The sequence below is a fragment of the Phoxinus phoxinus genome, assembly GCF_949152265.1.
Source record: "Phoxinus phoxinus genome assembly, chromosome: 14".
Taxonomy (NCBI): Eukaryota; Metazoa; Chordata; class Actinopteri; order Cypriniformes; family Leuciscidae; genus Phoxinus; species Phoxinus phoxinus.
The window spans coordinates 25,656,770-25,662,299 of record NC_136889.1 but is presented as its reverse complement, the minus strand read 5'-3'; the positions used below and the strand labels follow the sequence as shown (position 1 = coordinate 25,662,299).

Sequence of the window (5,530 nt, the reverse complement as noted above, 5' to 3'; positions counted from 1 at the left end):
CAGGACCATTGTCATTTCAATACGGGATAGATTCGCTAATGTTGATCCAGGACCATCATTGTCATTTCAATACGGGATAGATTCGCTAATGTTGATCCAGGACCATCATGACCATTTCAATACGGGGTAGATTCGCTAATGTTCACCCAGGACCATCATGACCATTTCAATATGGGGTAGATTCGCTAATGTTGATCCAGGACCATCATTGTCATTTCAATACGGGATAGATTCGCTAATGTTGATCCAGGACCATCATTGTCATTTCAATACGGGATAGATTCGCTAATGTTGATCCAGGACCATCATGACCATTTCAATAGGGGGTAGATTCGCTAATGTTGATCCAGGACCATCATGACCATTTCAATACGGGGTAGATTCGCTAATGTTCACCCAGGACCATCATGACCATTTCAATGAAGGGTAGATTCGCTAATGTTCACCCAGGACCATCATGACCATTTCAATACGGGGTAGATTCGCTAATGTTCACCCAGGACCATCATGACCATTTCAATATGGGGTAGATTCGCTAATGTTGATCCAGGACCATTGTCATTTCAATATGGGGTAGATTCGCTTATGTTGATCCAGGACCATCATGACCATTTCAATAGGGGGTAGATTCGCTGATGTTGTTCCAGGACCATCATGGTCATTTCAATAGGGGGTAGATTCGCTGATGTTGTTCCAGGACCATCATGGTCAGTTCAATATGGGGTATATTCGATAATGTTGATCCAGGACCATCATGACCATTTCAATATGGGGTAGATTCGTTAATGTTGATCCAGGACCATCATTGTCATTTCAATATGGGGTAGATTCGCTAATGTTGATCCAGGACCATCATGACCATTTCAATAGGGGGTAGATTCGCTGATGTTGATCCAGGACCATCATTGTCATTTCAATATGGGGTAGATTCGCTAATGTTGATCCAGGACCATCATGACCATTTCAATAGGGGGTAGATTCGCTGATGTTGTTCCAGGACCATCATGGTCAGTTCAATATGGGGTAGATTCGCTAATGTTGTTCCAGGACCATCATGGTCATTTCAATATGGGGTAGATTCGCTAATGTTGATCCAGGACCATCATGACCATTTCAATATGGGGTAGATTCGTTAATGTTGATCCAGGACCATCATTGTCATTTCAATATGGGGTAGATTCGCTAATGTTGATCCAGGACCATCATGACCATTTCAATAGGGGGTAGATTCGCTGATGTTGATCCAGGACCATCATTGTCATTTCAATATGGGGTAGATTCGCTAATGTTGATCCAGGACCATCATGACCATTTCAATAGGGGGTAGATTCGCCGATGTTGTTCCAGGACCATCATGGTCAGTTCAATATGGGGTAGATTCGCTAATGTTGATCCAGGACCATCATGACTATTTCAATAGGGGGTAGATTCGCTAATTTTGATCCAGGACCATCATGACCATTTCAATAGGGGGTAGATTCGCTAATTTTGATCCAGGACCATCATGGTCAGTTCAATAGGGGGTAGATTCGCTAATTTTGATCCAGGACCATCATGGTCAGTTCAATATGGGGTAGATTCGCTAATGTTGATCCAGGACCATCATGACCATTTCAATAGGGGGTAGATTCGCTAATGTTGATCCAGGACCATCATGGTCATTTCAATATGGGGTAGATTCGCTAATGTTTTTCCAGGACCATCATGACCATTTCAATACGGGGTAGATTCGCTAATGTTGTTCCAGGACCATCATGGTCAATTCAATATGGGGTAGATTCGCTAATGTTGTTCCAGGACCATCATGGTCAGTTCAATATGGGGTAGATTCGCTAATGTTGATCCAGGACCATCATGGCCAGTTCAATATGGGGTTTGTTTCGCCAATGTTGTTCCAGGACTATCATGATCATTTTATTATAGTGTCATAATTAAATAATAATTTGTATTAAATTACCCAAATCTGTCATTATTCCCATAAATTAGCATGGTAAGCAAATTCTTCAACATTTCTACTGTAGTTACGGTCAAATTATAAGTTAATTGAAATCTTTGTGTTTTTTATTTATTACAGTGTTGGATTAAATAAATCTACTATTTTGTATTGTAGGAAGCGCTACTGCAATTGTAACTATAAATCTTAATACTTAGTTTAAGGATAAATAACTTAGCTATGCTGCACCCTGCACTGTAGTCACATTTTACAGTGTTTTGGATACTTTTGCCTTCATTTATATAATTAATTAGCTTAACCCACATTTCTATTTTATTCTTGAAGTATGTGGAATTCACTAACCCATGTTATTCTACATGCTTCCACAGACAACCTAGGAAGTCAGGGAAGGTCTTGTTTTTTAAGCATCATAGTAAACATTGGCAATAAAAAAGTGATTAATATATGAAAATTCTTACATATAGCCCCTTTAAATTGTTTATAGAAATACTTCCTAATGAACTGTGACATTCTTGTTTTCCAGCTTTCAACGTATGATTCAACATGACTAGTAAGGGTGCACATTCCATCTCATATACATGCATGCCCTTTTAAATTTGTGTTAATGACTTTTATATACATACCCTATACAGATATACAACCTTGGGAGTCCTTAGTGGGCTGTGTTGGGCCAAATAGCATTTCAGCTGCCCATTTAAAAGCACTGTATGAGCCAGGCTATATACCAGATTCGGTGAGTCATTAGTGTATTATTAAATGCAGGTACCTTTCAGAATTTTATGATTTTTTCGGGTTCTAACTAAAGTTATTATCAATAGGTAATGGATGCTCTCATGAGTATCACCTGCAAGGTATGTAATATATAATGTATGTCTGTATATATATATATATATATATATATATGTATTTATCGGCTTTTCCTTTTCTCCTTAAGAAATTCAAGGATGTGTACAATATTTGTACACAATCCATGACTAAGATTCTGTCTGGATCGCAGCGGGTTAAAAGCCACTACTTCTGCAAGGTGCAGTAAATATTTACATACCTAAGAATATATTATCTAACATATAAAATGCAATCAAAGACATTTGCCCATCTAAATATTTAAGCTGCATATTCTTCACTGTAAAAAATTACCGTGAAATTTACAGAAAAACTGTAAAATCCCTACAGAAAAGTATTGTAAACCCCAAAACATATTTTTTGTTTAAATCACAGTGAACTTTTGTAAACTAATAAACAGAATATTTTGTTATATTTACAACAAAAAAATGTGATTATAATCAATTTTTTTGGTTAAAACTACAAATATTGGTATCAAAAACAGAGAAATGCTGTAATACTCATAACAAAACAATTTTGTTAATTTGACATGCAACTATTGTAAAAACTAAAGTTTTAGCAGAGAATGTCTAATAACGGGAGAACTGCCACAAAGAGTGTGTCTTTATCTCACAGATTTAGATGCAGCCTGAGGAAATTACAGTACATGTATGGTTATTGTCCACACTGGACTTACTGTAGCTAAAACACAAATAAAGTCAATTAGCCTTTTCCAAGGACCATATTTAGAAAATATAGACTTCTGTGAATCCTTATTCAGGTCTCATGAGACCAAGTCAATAATTTTGCATCTAACAGCATCCAAAATATTATGCTGTTGCTAGAGGAGGAGTACAGTGAGAAGTGTCTGGTTCCCACAGTGAAGTTCAGTGGTAGTAAAGCTCTTATATAGGGATGCATGAGTTCTGAAGGTGTGAGTGAGCTGTGCTTTATCAATGCTGTCATGAAATCACATCTCAGTGTGATGTAATACAAAAGCTTGAAACATAAGATGCTACCCTCTCCTCATTGCCTATTCCCTGCGTTGTTGGGCATTTTTTCAACATGACAATGACGTAACATTCTCCCAAGGTGAAAACCTTCTGTGGACATGTATTTCACCCAATCTTAACACACTTAAGCACCTGTGAGGGATTTTGTAGAGACAAGTTTAGCAACACTCCTCATTAAAGATCAGAGCATTTAAGGAGTTCCTCATCTAGGATTTAAACAGGAGAGATGTGATAATTTGTCATGATCATGTTCACTCTGTTCCAAAAAGTGTCTGAGCAGTTTATTTAAAATTAAGGAAGACATACTAAGTACTACTATATTATACATTTGTGGAATTAAATCTAGGGTGTACTCCTCCTTTCTGCACAAAATTGGCTAATTTTATTATTTTACGGATATTAATAACTTATTTTTCTATTTCTTTAGAAAGCATATCTTTAATACATTTCAAGTTATATTAGCAGTCATTAAGAAAATACATCTTTTGTATTGTTCAGAGGGGATTTACTAATTTATGCTGTGCACTACTGATACATTGCTTACCTAATGAGGCACTGTAAATGTTCATAGCAATGACATACAGTCTGAATTTACCAAGGTTCACCCTTATATGGAGTGCAAAAAAGAAATATGGAAGCTGCACTATTAAACATTATGGGACAAAGTATTTTGTCTTTGACCATATTCCATTTATTTGTGAATATTACTATTTTATAATAATGTTTATGTAATTGTTTACATCAGAATCAACACACAGATGGTTTGCATACTAAATTGTCTCTGCATATTTTGCTGCAAAAGGAGAATGTTTTAACTTTGAAAAAGTTACAACCTTCAGCCTTATATTATTTAAAGGGGCTATACGTAATAATTTTCATGTTTTAATCATTTTGTTTATTTTATTTTTATTGTGAACAGATTTTAGTGAAACTTAAAAATAAATAAAAAAAGAGACCTTTCCCTACTTCAGGTTGTATATGAAAGTCTCTATTCTGATTTTAACGACTCAGGGCGGTTTTGCCGGGAAAATCTTAAGTGTAATTTTAATGAACGTCATCTGTCGACGTGATATCGGCTACTGTTTTGGCCAAGGCTTGCTCGAATCACTATGGATTGCGTGCAAGACCGCAAGCACAAGCAATAAGTTGCTGGCTGGAGTTCACTTCATGGCCACAGAGCCCATTCACTTCCTAGAGCCCCTTTAAAAAAGCACACATGATGTTCCACATAAAACTGGTTACTTTTGATTGAATTAATAATTATATCTTTCCAGAAAGACCTATTTAAAACCTACACTAAAGTTATAGGTGCCCTCCTGGAAAATGAAAATCACTGGACCCTTTTTGTAAGTATGGGCCAAATTATAACGTTCTGAATACGCCAGGCTTGGTTCGGTAGGAAACCATACCAGACTAAATACAATATAACTAATATTTCTTACAATTGACTGTTACCTTGTGAAAACTGTAAAATATATATATATATATATATATATATATATATATATATATATATATATATATTTATATATATCACATGAGGATTTGTATTAGATAATTATTTTAATCTCCTTTTTTAATCTTTAATCTCCTAATTTTCTGATCTTATTTTGTAGTTCCCTTTCGTAGGGAACTCGCACTGCGTCGTTGAAAACGACTCTTTGGGGACGCTCCCTTAGCGTGCGTCTCTGAAATATGAATGAAACTAATCCAATCCTGATTGGTGTTGTGTCGTGACGTA

The 5,530-nt window shown here is 36.0% G+C and overlaps 1 long non-coding RNA gene across 1 annotated transcript; it reads left to right on the top strand.

The window, feature by feature from the left end:
* Positions 1 to 2,483: 2,483 nt before the first annotated feature.
* LOC307010671 lies at positions 2,484 to 5,105 on the top strand. The gene is made up of 4 exons (XR_013800238.1): positions 2,484 to 2,687; positions 2,773 to 2,805; positions 2,889 to 2,978; positions 5,064 to 5,105. It is a non-coding gene; the product is annotated as an uncharacterized lncRNA (long non-coding RNA).
* The last annotated feature ends 425 nt before the right edge of the window (positions 5,106 to 5,530 follow it).